The sequence below is a fragment of the Microcebus murinus genome, unplaced genomic scaffold, assembly GCF_040939455.1.
Source record: "Microcebus murinus isolate Inina unplaced genomic scaffold, M.murinus_Inina_mat1.0 scaf007_hap2_Mmur4.0, whole genome shotgun sequence".
Lineage (NCBI taxonomy): Eukaryota > Metazoa > Chordata > Mammalia > Primates > Cheirogaleidae > Microcebus > Microcebus murinus.
In genome coordinates this window covers 752,142-767,244 of record NW_027438953.1, presented here as the reverse complement: position 1 = coordinate 767,244, position 15,103 = coordinate 752,142, and the positions used below count along the sequence as shown (strand labels likewise).

Genomic DNA, 15,103 nt, shown 5'->3' with positions numbered 1-15,103 from the left:
TCGGGCAGAGCCCCAGCAGGCCATGCCCACAACCTCTCTCAGCACCGGTCCCCCAGAAGGCTCCTTTGGGACCAGGATTCTCTTGCGGTGACTCTTTAAGGTCTGGCCCCTGGATGGAGGGGCACCAGGAGTAGAGGAGCAGGAAGGGGAAGGGGGTGGCCATGCGAGGGGACACTTTGAGGCCGAGTCCCAGCTTCAGCCTGATCCTCCTGGGAACCCCGCTCTGAGACAAGGAGCCGGGCTTCGCATTCCCACAGCAGCCAGTCGTGGGCTGAGGACACCTGGGGCGTTGGGAACTCCCTGGCTTCTCCTTGGTTTAACATCTGGAGCTGCTTGTGAATCGCGCCGCCACACACACCCGAGCGCAGGTGTCTTCCGCACAGACTGCGGGCCTCGCTCTTCTGAATGCCGCTAGCTCGCCACCCACCCACGGGTGAACCTGGTCAGGGTGCTTTCTCTAAGGGGCAGACTCTTTTCCGGGCGGGCTACCGGTGTCTCTGTTTGCTCGTTTCTTTCTTCCATTTCGGGAAAGTCTTCCTTGCTGGGTGTGGAAATCTCCTATGCCTTCCCTCGCCTATTCTGTCAGCTTTCAAATTCTCTTTCAGTTGCCACCCTCACAGATGGATTAGGAAACTCTTTCCGGTGCACTCATTAGTGAAATGACCTCCAGGAAGCTGGAATCCAATATCTAATGGCCGATTTTTAGCGAGTCCACACGCCAGGGTGGTCGGGGTCCAATGCAGCCCCGGCCAGGCCCAGGCCCCTTGGACTGGGCCACAGGAGGACACGGAGGAGGGTCCCGGCCCCCACGAAGCGGTGCCGGCAGTTCTCCACGGGCTTGGGCGTTTTCCAGAGGTAGGAGATGGAGGGGACTGATTTCTTCAGCGCCCCCCAAACCACGCCACCCCACCCCACCCATGGGACACATCCCCAGAGAGAGACGCCCCATACACTGGCTGTGCCCCAGCCCTGGCCCGGGGGAATAGGCGGCAGCCCACCCACAGGGCGAGGGGGGGGCGCAGCTGAAAGGGGTTGTGGGGGAGGGCGGCCCCTGGCTGGGGTCAAAGGGCGAGCGTCCCGCGCGTGCGCAGTCAGCGGCAGGCAGCGACGCGCTGGGGGTGGGCAGCGGGTAGGTGAAGGAGGCCGGGCGAGGAGACGAGGGAGGCTGGGAGGGCTCCACCTTGGCGAGTCCAGCCGTGGAGGTGCATCTTGTGTGAGTGTGAGTGAGTGTGAGTGTGTGTGTGTGTGTATACAGAGACAGCCCCCCGCCCCGCCCCGCCCCGCCCATCACCCCCGTCCCTGGGAGCCCGCGGGACCCGGCCGGCGAACTCAACCGGCCCGGCCCGGCGCGGGGCCTGGGGCGGGAGGCGGCGGCGGGGAAGCCCAGAGAGGCTCGGCTTCTTGAGCGGGGCAGGGGCGCCCTCCGCCGCCGTCTAGGGCCACACCACCCTGAACGCCCCCGATCTCGTCTGGTCTCGGAAGCTAAGCAGGGTCGGGCCCGGTTAGTACTTGGATGGGAGACCGCCTGGGAATACCGGGTGCCACAGGCTGCTGCTTTTTTTTTTTTTTTTTTTTTGCCTCTTGTTCTGTCCCCTTTCTGGGAGCGCGGCGGCGGCCCGGGGTGGGGGTCACCCCCACCCTCAGCGCCCGCCCGCGGTGCCTGGCGCCCCAGCCCGCACCGTGGGGCCTCCTCTTGTCCCAAGCCGCGACACCACCGCCACGCGGCAGCATGCGTGGCATCTGGACTGTCAGGTCTCAGACCAAAGGTCTGCTCTGTGGGAACCGACACGCTGGAGGAAACCTTGAGAGTCTGAGAGGGGAGGGAGTTCCAGAAGAAGGCCAGGATGTCATTTTGAGGGAGTATGTGACCAGAACTCGTCCCGTTGCTTTTGGGGTTCTATGGGCTACACGCAGGAATCTTTGGTGGTGGCACCTGATGTTGGGGGATCCGGAGTCACACCCAGACCTGCTCCACAGGCCTCCTTTTACTTTTCTCTTCGGATTCATTATTTTTAAAAAGTGTCTCTTACCTCTAGGATTGCATTTTCTTTTCTCTCTCTCTTCAAGCAGATGATGGGAGTACAAGTATTCAGGTGACATGTGTTGCCCGTGCCCCCCTCCCCCCTGTGTTCTTTTTTTTTTTTTTTTTTTGAGACAGAGTCTCGTTTTGCTGCCCAGGCTAGAGTGAGTGCCATGGCGTCAGCCTAGCTCACAGCAACCTCAATCTCCGGGCTCAAGCAATCCTGCTGCCTCAGCCTCCCGAGTAGTTGGGACTACAGGCATGCACCACCACGCCCGGCTGTGTTTTTCTATATATATTAGTTGGCCAATTAATTTCTTTCTATTTTTAGTAGAGACGGGGTCTCGCTCTTGCTCAGGCTGGTTTCGAACTCCTGACCTGGAGCAATCCGCCCGCCTCGGCCTCCCAGAGAGCTAGGATTACAGGCGTGAGCCACCGCGCCCGGCCCCCCCTGTGTTCTTATTCATATACCTCTCATGTTGTTCCAGCGTATTGTGGGGGTACCAATGTTAAGGTCGGGTGCCTTGCCCTCTCCAAGCCTCCCCCCTCGGGTCAGAGCTTCAAGTGCGCCCATCCCCCAGTCGGTGCGCACCCACCCCATGCCTAATGGATGTGTATGCCCCTCCCCTCCCCCCACACGCCCGACACCCACCCGATGAAGGTGATTCCTCTCTGTCCACTTAGGCGTCCATCCGTTCGTACCAATTTGCTGGTGAGCGCGCTCACGTGGTGCTCGTGTGTCCATTCTTGGGATACCTGGCCTACTGGAACGGGTTCCAGCTCTGGCCAGGAGAACACGAGAGGCGCCCTCTCACCGCTGCTCCTCACAGCCGAATGGCACTCCGTGGTGTCCACGCGCCACATTTTATTCATGCACTCCTGGATGGATGGGCACTCGGGTCGCTTCCACGTCTTTGCGATTGTGAATTGTGCCCTAACTGTCACCCTAACCCTTACCCAGCCCGTCTCCACTGCCCCTGCCTGACGCACTCCTCCCCGGCCAGGCCCGTCACTGTCCTGGGCCCCCGCCTGACCGGCTCCTCCCCGCCCGGCCTGTCACCGTCCTCTGCCCCTGCCTGACATGCTCCTTCCCGCCCGCCCGGCCTCTCACCGTCCTCGGCCCCTGCCTGACCGGCTCCTCCGTCGCCTGGGCCTTCCAAGGGCTTGGTGTGGACGCTGCTTCCAGGAAGCCCTCCAGAAACCCGGCAGCAGGGTGGCCGCAGCAGTCTCCAGCAGCCGTCCCTAAGTCGCGTGAGTGCGGGGGACGTGCCCCCGCTGTGCCGCGGGGGCCCAGCCTGGTGTCTTCCCTGAGGCCCTGCGGCTGGCTGCCGGCTGGGCTGCCCCTCCCCGCAAGGGGAGAGCCGCGGAGGTGGGGACCGCCTCCTGATGGGGACGTACACGCAGCTCTCCACGTCGGATTCCGGGGCTCTCTGTCCTGCCCGAAGGCCCAGCTGGCCTGCGGGTCCTTAGAGTGGCAAAAACATCCGAAAACTGAGATTGAGGGTCCGGTGGGTGTCTGCACTTTTGTGCTGGGCACCCCAGGGAGGCCCGGGGGCTGGCTGGACAACGTGGTCTGCTGGGCGGGGGGGTTGGAGGAGCAACTGATGCCCTTTGCACTTCGGGTAGCAAGAGTCTGAGGTGTCTCTGAGCCCTGTGCCCTGTGGGGGGGGGGCGGGGGGGAGGAGGAGGAGGAGGAGGAGGAGGAGGAGGAGGTGGGAAGGGCCGGGGCCTGCAGTCCTGTTCCCGGGGTGGCACGGCAAGTGGCCTCTTCCACAGGCTGCTTGGCCTGGGCTCCCTGCACCTGGGCCTTTGGAGGACCGGCCCTGTGCTTGCCAACACTTCCTGCAGGGACCCAGAGCTGGGAGGTGGCATCTCTCAGCCCTGGGTCGGGCAGAGCCCCAGCAGGCCATGCCCACAACCTCTCTCAGCACCGGTCCCCCAGAAGGCTCCTTTGGGACCAGGATTCTCTTGCGGTGACTCTTTAAGGTCTGGCCCCTGGATGGAGGGGCACCAGGAGTAGAGGAGCAGGAAGGGGAAGGGGGTGGCCATGCGAGGGGACACTTTGAGGCCGAGTCCCAGCTTCAGCCTGATCCTCCTGGGAACCCCGCTCTGAGACAAGGAGCCGGGCTTCGCATTCCCACAGCAGCCAGTCGTGGGCTGAGGACACCTGGGGCGTTGGGAACTCCCTGGCTTCTCCTTGGTTTAACATCTGGAGCTGCTTGTGAATCGCGCCGCCACACACACCCGAGCGCAGGTGTCTTCCGCACAGACTGCGGGCCTCGCTCTTCTGAATGCCGCTAGCTCGCCACCCACCCACGGGTGAACCTGGTCAGGGTGCTTTCTCTAAGGGGCAGACTCTTTTCCGGGCGGGCTACCGGTGTCTCTGTTTGCTCGTTTCTTTCTTCCATTTCGGGAAAGTCTTCCTTGCTGGGTGTGGAAATCTCCTATGCCTTCCCTCGCCTATTCTGTCAGCTTTCAAATTCTCTTTCAGTTGCCACCCTCACAGATGGATTAGGAAACTCTTTCCGGTGCACTCATTAGTGAAATGACCTCCAGGAAGCTGGAATCCAATATCTAATGGCCGATTTTTAGCGAGTCCACACGCCAGGGTGGTCGGGGTCCAATGCAGCCCCGGCCAGGCCCAGGCCCCTTGGACTGGGCCACAGGAGGACACGGAGGAGGGTCCCGGCCCCCACGAAGCGGTGCCGGCGGTTCTCCACGGGCTTGGGCGTTTTCCAGAGGTAGGAGATGGAGGGGACTGATTTCTTCAGCGCCCCCCAAACCACGCCACCCCACCCCACCCATGGGACACATCCCCAGAGAGAGACGCCCCATACACTGGCTGTGCCCCAGCCCTGGCCCGGGGGAATAGGCGGCAGCCCACCCACAGGGCGAGGGGGGGGGCGCAGCTGAAAGGGGTTGTGGGGGAGGGCGGCCCCTGGCTGGGGTCAAAGGGCGAGCGTCCCGCGCGTGCGCAGTCAGCGGCAGGCAGCGACGCGCTGGGGGTGGGCAGCGGGTAGGTGAAGGAGGCCGGGCGAGGAGACGAGGGAGGCTGGGAGGGCTCCACCTTGGCGAGTCCAGCCGTGGAGGCGCATCTTGTGTGAGTGTGAGTGAGTGTGAGTGTGTGTGTGTGTGTATACAGAGACAGCCCCCCGCCCCGCCCCGCCCCGCCCCGCCCCGCCCATCACCCCCGTCCCTGGGAGCCCGCGGGACCCGGCCGGCGAACTCAACCGGCCCGGCCCGGCGCGGGGCCTGGGGCGGGAGGCGGCGGCGGGGAAGCCCAGAGAGGCTCGGCTTCTTGAGCGGGGCAGGGGCGCCCTCCGCCGCCGTCTAGGGCCACACCACCCTGAACGCCCCCGATCTCGTCTGGTCTCGGAAGCTAAGCAGGGTCGGGCCCGGTTAGTACTTGGATGGGAGACCGCCTGGGAATACCGGGTGCCACAGGCTGCTGCTTTTTTTTTTTTTTTTTTTTTGCCTCTTGTTCTGTCCCCTTTCTGGGAGCGCGGCGGCGGCCCGGGGTGGGGGTCACCCCCACCCTCAGCGCCCGCCCGCGGTGCCTGGCGCCCCAGCCCGCACCGTGGGGCCTCCTCTTGTCCCAAGCCGCGACACCGCCGCCACGCGGCAGCATGCGTGGCATCTGGACTGTCAGGTCTCAGACCAAAGGTCTGCTCTGTGGGAACCGACACGCTGGAGGAAACCTTGAGAGTCTGAGAGGGGAGGGAGTTCCAGAAGAAGGCCAGGATGTCATTTTGAGGGAGTATGTGACCAGAACTCGTCCCGTTGCTTTTGGGGTTCTATGGGCTACACGCAGGAATCTTTGGTGGTGGCACCTGATGTTGGGGGATCCGGAGTCACACCCAGACCTGCTCCACAGGCCTCCTTTTACTTTTCTCTTCGGATTCATTATTTTTAAAAAGTGTCTCTTACCTCTAGGATTGCATTTTCTTTTCTCTCTCTCTTCAAGCAGATGATGGGAGTACAAGTATTCAGGTGACATGTGTTGCCCGTGCCCCCCTCCCCCCTGTGTTCTTTTTTTTTTTTTTTTTGAGACAGAGTCTCGTTTTGCTGCCCAGGCTAGAGTGAGTGCCATGGCGTCAGCCTAGCTCACAGCAACCTCAATCTCCGGGCTCAAGCAATCCTGCTGCCTCAGCCTCCCGAGTAGTTGGGACTACAGGCATGCACCACCACGCCCGGCTGTGTTTTTCTATATATATTAGTTGGCCAATTAATTTCTTTCTATTTTTAGTAGAGACGGGGTCTCGCTCTTGCTCAGGCTGGTTTCGAACTCCTGACCTGGAGCAATCCGCCCGCCTCGGCCTCCCAGAGAGCTAGGATTACAGGCGTGAGCCACCGCGCCCGGCCCCCCCTGTGTTCTTATTCATATACCTCTCATGTTGTTCCAGCGTATTGTGGGGGTACCAATGTTAAGGTCGGGTGCCTTGCCCTCTCCAAGCCTCCCCCCTCGGGTCAGAGCTTCAAGTGCGCCCATCCCCCAGTCGGTGCGCACCCACCCCATGCCTAATGGATGTGTATGCCCCTCCCCTCCCCCCACACGCCCGACACCCACCCGATGAAGGTGATTCCTCTCTGTCCACTTAGGCGTCCATCCGTTCGTACCAATTTGCTGGTGAGCGCGCTCACGTGGTGCTCGTGTGTCCATTCTTGGGATACCTGGCCTACTGGAACGGGTTCCAGCTCTGGCCAGGAGAACACGAGAGGCGCCCTCTCACCGCTGCTCCTCACAGCCGAATGGCACTCCGTGGTGTCCACGCGCCACATTTTATTCATGCACTCCTGGATGGATGGGCACTCGGGTCGCTTCCACGTCTTTGCGATTGTGAATTGTGCCCTAACTGTCACCCTAACCCTTACCCAGCCCGTCTCCACTGCCCCTGCCTGACGCACTCCTCCCCGGCCAGGCCCGTCACTGTCCTGGGCCCCCGCCTGACCGGCTCCTCCCCGCCCGGCCTGTCACCGTCCTCTGCCCCTGCCTGACATGCTCCTTCCCGCCCGCCCGGCCTCTCACCGTCCTCGGCCCCTGCCTGACCGGCTCCTCCGTCGCCTGGGCCTTCCAAGGGCTTGGTGTGGACGCTGCTTCCAGGAAGCCCTCCAGAAACCCGGCAGCAGGGTGGCCGCAGCAGTCTCCAGCAGCCGTCCCTAAGTCGCGTGAGTGCGGGGGACGTGCCCCCGCTGTGCCGCGGGGGCCCAGCCTGGTGTCTTCCCTGAGGCCCTGCGGCTGGCTGCCGGCTGGGCTGCCCCTCCCCGCAAGGGGAGAGCCGCGGAGGTGGGGACCGCCTCCTGATGGGGACGTACACGCAGCTCTCCACGTCGGATTCCGGGGCTCTCTGTCCTGCCCGAAGGCCCAGCTGGCCTGCGGGTCCTTAGAGTGGCAAAAACATCCGAAAACTGAGATTGAGGGTCCGGTGGGTGTCTGCACTTTTGTGCTGGGCACCCCAGGGAGGCCCGGGGGCTGGCTGGACAACGTGGTCTGCTGGGCGGGGGGGTTGGAGGAGCAACTGATGCCCTTTGCACTTCGGGTAGCAAGAGTCTGAGGTGTCTCTGAGCCCTGTGCCCTGTGGGGGGGGGCGGGGGGGAGGAGGAGGAGGAGGAGGAGGAGGAGGAGGAGGTGGGAAGGGCCGGGGCCTTCAGTCCTGTTCCCGGGGTGGCACGGCAAGTGGCCTCTTCCACAGGCTGCTTGGCCTGGGCTCCCTGCACCTGGGCCTTTGGAGGACCGGCCCTGTGCTTGCCAACACTTCCTGCAGGGACCCAGAGCTGGGAGGTGGCATCTCTCAGCCCTGGGTCGGGCAGAGCCCCAGCAGGCCATGCCCACAACCTCTCTCAGCACCGGTCCCCCAGAAGGCTCCTTTGGGACCAGGATTCTCTTGCGGTGACTCTTTAAGGTCTGGCCCCTGGATGGAGGGGCACCAGGAGTAGAGGAGCAGGAAGGGGAAGGGGGTGGCCATGCGAGGGGACACTTTGAGGCCGAGTCCCAGCTTCAGCCTGATCCTCCTGGGAACCCCGCTCTGAGACAAGGAGCCGGGCTTCGCATTCCCACAGCAGCCAGTCGTGGGCTGAGGACACCTGGGGCGTTGGGAACTCCCTGGCTTCTCCTTGGTTTAACATCTGGAGCTGCTTGTGAATCGCGCCGCCACACACACCCGAGCGCAGGTGTCTTCCGCACAGACTGCGGGCCTCGCTCTTCTGAATGCCGCTAGCTCGCCACCCACCCACGGGTGAACCTGGTCAGGGTGCTTTCTCTAAGGGGCAGACTCTTTTCCGGGCGGGCTACCGGTGTCTCTGTTTGCTCGTTTCTTTCTTCCATTTCGGGAAAGTCTTCCTTGCTGGGTGTGGAAATCTCCTATGCCTTCCCTCGCCTATTCTGTCAGCTTTCAAATTCTCTTTCAGTTGCCACCCTCACAGATGGATTAGGAAACTCTTTCCGGTGCACTCATTAGTGAAATGACCTCCAGGAAGCTGGAATCCAATATCTAATGGCCGATTTTTAGCGAGTCCACACGCCAGGGTGGTCGGGGTCCAATGCAGCCCCGGCCAGGCCCAGGCCCCTTGGACTGGGCCACAGGAGGACACGGAGGAGGGTCCCGGCCCCCACGAAGCGGTGCCGGCAGTTCTCCACGGGCTTGGGCGTTTTCCAGAGGTAGGAGATGGAGGGGACTGATTTCTTCAGCGCCCCCCAAACCACGCCACCCCACCCCACCCATGGGACACATCCCCAGAGAGAGACGCCCCATACACTGGCTGTGCCCCAGCCCTGGCCCGGGGGAATAGGCGGCAGCCCACCCACAGGGCGAGGGGGGGGCGCAGCTGAAAGGGGTTGTGGGGGAGGGCGGCCCCTGGCTGGGGTCAAAGGGCGAGCGTCCCGCGCGTGCGCAGTCAGCGGCAGGCAGCGACGCGCTGGGGGTGGGCAGCGGGTAGGTGAAGGAGGCCGGGCGAGGAGACGAGGGAGGCTGGGAGGGCTCCACCTTGGCGAGTCCAGCCGTGGAGGTGCATCTTGTGTGAGTGTGAGTGAGTGTGAGTGTGTGTGTGTGTGTATACAGAGACAGCCCCCCGCCCCGCCCCGCCCCGCCCATCACCCCCGTCCCTGGGAGCCCGCGGGACCCGGCCGGCGAACTCAACCGGCCCGGCCCGGCGCGGGGCCTGGGGCGGGAGGCGGCGGCGGGGAAGCCCAGAGAGGCTCGGCTTCTTGAGCGGGGCAGGGGCGCCCTCCGCCGCCGTCTAGGGCCACACCACCCTGAACGCCCCCGATCTCGTCTGGTCTCGGAAGCTAAGCAGGGTCGGGCCCGGTTAGTACTTGGATGGGAGACCGCCTGGGAATACCGGGTGCCACAGGCTGCTGCTTTTTTTTTTTTTTTTTTTTTGCCTCTTGTTCTGTCCCCTTTCTGGGAGCGCGGCGGCGGCCCGGGGTGGGGGTCACCCCCACCCTCAGCGCCCGCCCGCGGTGCCTGGCGCCCCAGCCCGCACCGTGGGGCCTCCTCTTGTCCCAAGCCGCGACACCACCGCCACGCGGCAGCATGCGTGGCATCTGGACTGTCAGGTCTCAGACCAAAGGTCTGCTCTGTGGGAACCGACACGCTGGAGGAAACCTTGAGAGTCTGAGAGGGGAGGGAGTTCCAGAAGAAGGCCAGGATGTCATTTTGAGGGAGTATGTGACCAGAACTCGTCCCGTTGCTTTTGGGGTTCTATGGGCTACACGCAGGAATCTTTGGTGGTGGCACCTGATGTTGGGGGATCCGGAGTCACACCCAGACCTGCTCCACAGGCCTCCTTTTACTTTTCTCTTCGGATTCATTATTTTTAAAAAGTGTCTCTTACCTCTAGGATTGCATTTTCTTTTCTCTCTCTCTTCAAGCAGATGATGGGAGTACAAGTATTCAGGTGACATGTGTTGCCCGTGCCCCCCTCCCCCCTGTGGTCTTTTTTTTTTTTTTTTTTGAGACAGAGTCTCGTTTTGCTGCCCAGGCTAGAGTGAGTGCCATGGCGTCAGCCTAGCTCACAGCAACCTCAATCTCCGGGCTCAAGCAATCCTGCTGCCTCAGCCTCCCGAGTAGTTGGGACTACAGGCATGCACCACCACGCCCGGCTGTGTTTTTCTATATATATTAGTTGGCCAATTAATTTCTTTCTATTTTTAGTAGAGACGGGGTCTCGCTCTTGCTCAGGCTGGTTTCGAACTCCTGACCTGGAGCAATCCGCCCGCCTCGGCCTCCCAGAGAGCTAGGATTACAGGCGTGAGCCACCGCGCCCGGCCCCCCCTGTGTTCTTATTCATATACCTCTCATGTTGTTCCAGCGTATTGTGGGGGTACCAATGTTAAGGTCGGGTGCCTTGCCCTCTCCAAGCCTCCCCCCTCGGGTCAGAGCTTCAAGTGCGCCCATCCCCCAGTCGGTGCGCACCCACCCCATGCCTAATGGATGTGTATGCCCCTCCCCTCCCCCCACACGCCCGACACCCACCCGATGAAGGTGATTCCTCTCTGTCCACTTAGGCGTCCATCCGTTCGTACCAATTTGCTGGTGAGCGCGCTCACGTGGTGCTCGTGTGTCCATTCTTGGGATACCTGGCCTACTGGAACGGGTTCCAGCTCTGGCCAGGAGAACACGAGAGGCGCCCTCTCACCGCTGCTCCTCACAGCCGAATGGCACTCCGTGGTGTCCACGCGCCACATTTTATTCATGCACTCCTGGATGGATGGGCACTCGGGTCGCTTCCACGTCTTTGCGATTGTGAATTGTGCCCTAACTGTCACCCTAACCCTTACCCAGCCCGTCTCCACTGCCCCTGCCTGACGCACTCCTCCCCGGCCAGGCCCGTCACTGTCCTGGGCCCCCGCCTGACCGGCTCCTCCCCGCCCGGCCTGTCACCGTCCTCTGCCCCTGCCTGACATGCTCCTTCCCGCCCGCCCGGCCTCTCACCGTCCTCGGCCCCTGCCTGACCGGCTCCTCCGTCGCCTGGGCCTTCCAAGGGCTTGGTGTGGACGCTGCTTCCAGGAAGCCCTCCAGAAACCCGGCAGCAGGGTGGCCGCAGCAGTCTCCAGCAGCCGTCCCTAAGTCGCGTGAGTGCGGGGGACGTGCCCCCGCTGTGCCGCGGGGGCCCAGCCTGGTGTCTTCCCTGAGGCCCTGCGGCTGGCTGCCGGCTGGGCTGCCCCTCCCCGCAAGGGGAGAGCCGCGGAGGTGGGGACCGCCTCCTGATGGGGACGTACACGCAGCTCTCCACGTCGGATTCCGGGGCTCTCTGTCCTGCCCGAAGGCCCAGCTGGCCTGCGGGTCCTTAGAGTGGCAAAAACATCCGAAAACTGAGATTGAGGGTCCGGTGGGTGTCTGCACTTTTGTGCTGGGCACCCCAGGGAGGCCCGGGGGCTGGCTGGACAACGTGGTCTGCTGGGCGGGGGGGTTGGAGGAGCAACTGATGCCCTTTGCACTTCGGGTAGCAAGAGTCTGAGGTGTCTCTGAGCCCTGTGCCCTGTGGGGGGGGGCGGGGGGGAGGAGGAGGAGGAGGAGGAGGAGGAGGAGGAGGTGGGAAGGGCCGGGGCCTGCAGTCCTGTTCCCGGGGTGGCACGGCAAGTGGCCTCTTCCACAGGCTGCTTGGCCTGGGCTCCCTGCACCTGGGCCTTTGGAGGACCGGCCCTGTGCTTGCCAACACTTCCTGCAGGGACCCAGAGCTGGGAGGTGGCATCTCTCAGCCCTGGGTCGGGCAGAGCCCCAGCAGGCCATGCCCACAACCTCTCTCAGCACCGGTCCCCCAGAAGGCTCCTTTGGGACCAGGATTCTCTTGCGGTGACTCTTTAAGGTCTGGCCCCTGGATGGAGGGGCACCAGGAGTAGAGGAGCAGGAAGGGGAAGGGGGTGGCCATGCGAGGGGACACTTTGAGGCCGAGTCCCAGCTTCAGCCTGATCCTCCTGGGAACCCCGCTCTGAGACAAGGAGCCGGGCTTCGCATTCCCACAGCAGCCAGTCGTGGGCTGAGGACACCTGGGGCGTTGGGAACTCCCTGGCTTCTCCTTGGTTTAACATCTGGAGCTGCTTGTGAATCGCGCCGCCACACACACCCGAGCGCAGGTGTCTTCCGCACAGACTGCGGGCCTCGCTCTTCTGAATGCCGCTAGCTCGCCACCCACCCACGGGTGAACCTGGTCAGGGTGCTTTCTCTAAGGGGCAGACTCTTTTCCGGGCGGGCTACCGGTGTCTCTGTTTGCTCGTTTCTTTCTTCCATTTCGGGAAAGTCTTCCTTGCTGGGTGTGGAAATCTCCTATGCCTTCCCTCGCCTATTCTGTCAGCTTTCAAATTCTCTTTCAGTTGCCACCCTCACAGATGGATTAGGAAACTCTTTCCGGTGCACTCATTAGTGAAATGACCTCCAGGAAGCTGGAATCCAATATCTAATGGCCGATTTTTAGCGAGTCCACACGCCAGGGTGGTCGGGGTCCAATGCAGCCCCGGCCAGGCCCAGGCCCCTTGGACTGGGCCACAGGAGGACACGGAGGAGGGTCCCGGCCCCCACGAAGCGGTGCCGGCAGTTCTCCACGGGCTTGGGCGTTTTCCAGAGGTAGGAGATGGAGGGGACTGATTTCTTCAGCGCCCCCCAAACCACGCCACCCCACCCCACCCATGGGACACATCCCCAGAGAGAGACGCCCCATACACTGGCTGTGCCCCAGCCCTGGCCCGGGGGAATAGGCGGCAGCCCACCCACAGGGCGAGGGGGGGGCGCAGCTGAAAGGGGTTGTGGGGGAGGGCGGCCCCTGGCTGGGGTCAAAGGGCGAGCGTCCCGCGCGTGCGCAGTCAGCGGCAGGCAGCGACGCGCTGGGGGTGGGCAGCGGGTAGGTGAAGGAGGCCGGGCGAGGAGACGAGGGAGGCTGGGAGGGCTCCACCTTGGCGAGTCCAGCCGTGGAGGTGCATCTTGTGTGAGTGTGAGTGAGTGTGAGTGTGTGTGTGTGTGTATACAGAGACAGCCCCCCGCCCCGCCCCGCCCCGCCCATCACCCCCGTCCCTGGGAGCCCGCGGGACCCGGCCGGCGAACTCAACCGGCCCGGCCCGGCGCGGGGCCTGGGGCGGGAGGCGGCGGCGGGGAAGCCCAGAGAGGCTCGGCTTCTTGAGCGGGGCAGGGGCGCCCTCCGCCGCCGTCTAGGGCCACACCACCCTGAACGCCCCCGATCTCGTCTGGTCTCGGAAGCTAAGCAGGGTCGGGCCCGGTTAGTACTTGGATGGGAGACCGCCTGGGAATACCGGGTGCCACAGGCTGCTGCTTTTTTTTTTTTTTTTTTTTTGCCTCTTGTTCTGTCCCCTTTCTGGGAGCGCGGCGGCGGCCCGGGGTGGGGGTCACCCCCACCCTCAGCGCCCGCCCGCGGTGCCTGGCGCCCCAGCCCGCACCGTGGGGCCTCCTCTTGTCCCAAGCCGCGACACCACCGCCACGCGGCAGCATGCGTGGCATCTGGACTGTCAGGTCTCAGACCAAAGGTCTGCTCTGTGGGAACCGACACGCTGGAGGAAACCTTGAGAGTCTGAGAGGGGAGGGAGTTCCAGAAGAAGGCCAGGATGTCATTTTGAGGGAGTATGTGACCAGAACTCGTCCCGTTGCTTTTGGGGTTCTATGGGCTACACGCAGGAATCTTTGGTGGTGGCACCTGATGTTGGGGGATCCGGAGTCACACCCAGACCTGCTCCACAGGCCTCCTTTTACTTTTCTCTTCGGATTCATTATTTTTAAAAAGTGTCTCTTACCTCTAGGATTGCATTTTCTTTTCTCTCTCTCTTCAAGCAGATGATGGGAGTACAAGTATTCAGGTGACATGTGTTGCCCGTGCCCCCCTCCCCCCTGTGGTCTTTTTTTTTTTTTTTTTTGAGACAGAGTCTCGTTTTGCTGCCCAGGCTAGAGTGAGTGCCATGGCGTCAGCCTAGCTCACAGCAACCTCAATCTCCGGGCTCAAGCAATCCTGCTGCCTCAGCCTCCCGAGTAGTTGGGACTACAGGCATGCACCACCACGCCCGGCTGTGTTTTTCTATATATATTAGTTGGCCAATTAATTTCTTTCTATTTTTAGTAGAGACGGGGTCTCGCTCTTGCTCAGGCTGGTTTCGAACTCCTGACCTGGAGCAATCCGCCCGCCTCGGCCTCCCAGAGAGCTAGGATTACAGGCGTGAGCCACCGCGCCCGGCCCCCCCTGTGTTCTTATTCATATACCTCTCATGTTGTTCCAGCGTATTGTGGGGGTACCAATGTTAAGGTCGGGTGCCTTGCCCTCTCCAAGCCTCCCCCCTCGGGTCAGAGCTTCAAGTGCGCCCATCCCCCAGTCGGTGCGCACCCACCCCATGCCTAATGGATGTGTATGCCCCTCCCCTCCCCCCACACGCCCGACACCCACCCGATGAAGGTGATTCCTCTCTGTCCACTTAGGCGTCCATCCGTTCGTACCAATTTGCTGGTGAGCGCGCTCACGTGGTGCTCGTGTGTCCATTCTTGGGATACCTGGCCTACTGGAACGGGTTCCAGCTCTGGCCAGGAGAACACGAGAGGCGCCCTCTCACCGCTGCTCCTCACAGCCGAATGGCACTCCGTGGTGTCCACGCGCCACATTTTATTCATGCACTCCTGGATGGATGGGCACTCGGGTCGCTTCCACGTCTTTGCGATTGTGAATTGTGCCCTAACTGTCACCCTAACCCTTACCCAGCCCGTCTCCACTGCCCCTGCCTGACGCACTCCTCCCCGGCCAGGCCCGTCACTGTCCTGGGCCCCCGCCTGACCGGCTCCTCCCCGCCCGGCCTGTCACCGTCCTCTGCCCCTGCCTGACATGCTCCTTCCCGCCCGCCCGGCCTCTCACCGTCCTCGGCCCCTGCCTGACCGGCTCCTCCGTCGCCTGGGCCTTCCAAGGGCTTGGTGTGGACGCTGCTTCCAGGAAGCCCTCCAGAAACCCGGCAGCAGGGTGGCCGCAGCAGTCTCCAGCAGCCGTCCCTAAGTCGCGTGAGTGCGGGGGACGTGCCCCCGCTGTGCCGCGGGGGCCCAGCCTGGTGTCTTCCCTGAGGCCCTGCGGCTGGCTGCCGGCTGGGCTGCCCCTCCCCGCAAGGGGAGA

At 62.9% G+C, this 15,103-nt stretch overlaps 4 non-coding genes across 4 annotated transcripts; all 4 read left to right on the top strand.

The window, feature by feature from the left end:
- Positions 1-1,431: 1,431 nt before the first annotated feature.
- On the top strand, positions 1,432-1,550 carry LOC142866757 (5S ribosomal RNA). The gene has a single exon (XR_012916587.1). It is a non-coding gene; the product is annotated as a 5S ribosomal RNA (ribosomal RNA).
- Positions 1,551-5,348: 3,798 nt separating this feature from the next.
- On the top strand, positions 5,349-5,467 carry LOC142866756 (5S ribosomal RNA). Its single transcript, XR_012916586.1, has one exon. It is a non-coding gene; the product is annotated as a 5S ribosomal RNA (ribosomal RNA).
- Positions 5,468-9,251: 3,784 nt separating this feature from the next.
- On the top strand, positions 9,252-9,370 carry LOC142866755 (5S ribosomal RNA). Its single transcript, XR_012916585.1, has one exon. It is a non-coding gene; the product is annotated as a 5S ribosomal RNA (ribosomal RNA).
- Positions 9,371-13,155: 3,785 nt separating this feature from the next.
- On the top strand, positions 13,156-13,274 carry LOC142866754 (5S ribosomal RNA). The gene has a single exon (XR_012916584.1). It is a non-coding gene; the product is annotated as a 5S ribosomal RNA (ribosomal RNA).
- Positions 13,275-15,103: the final 1,829 nt, after the last annotated feature.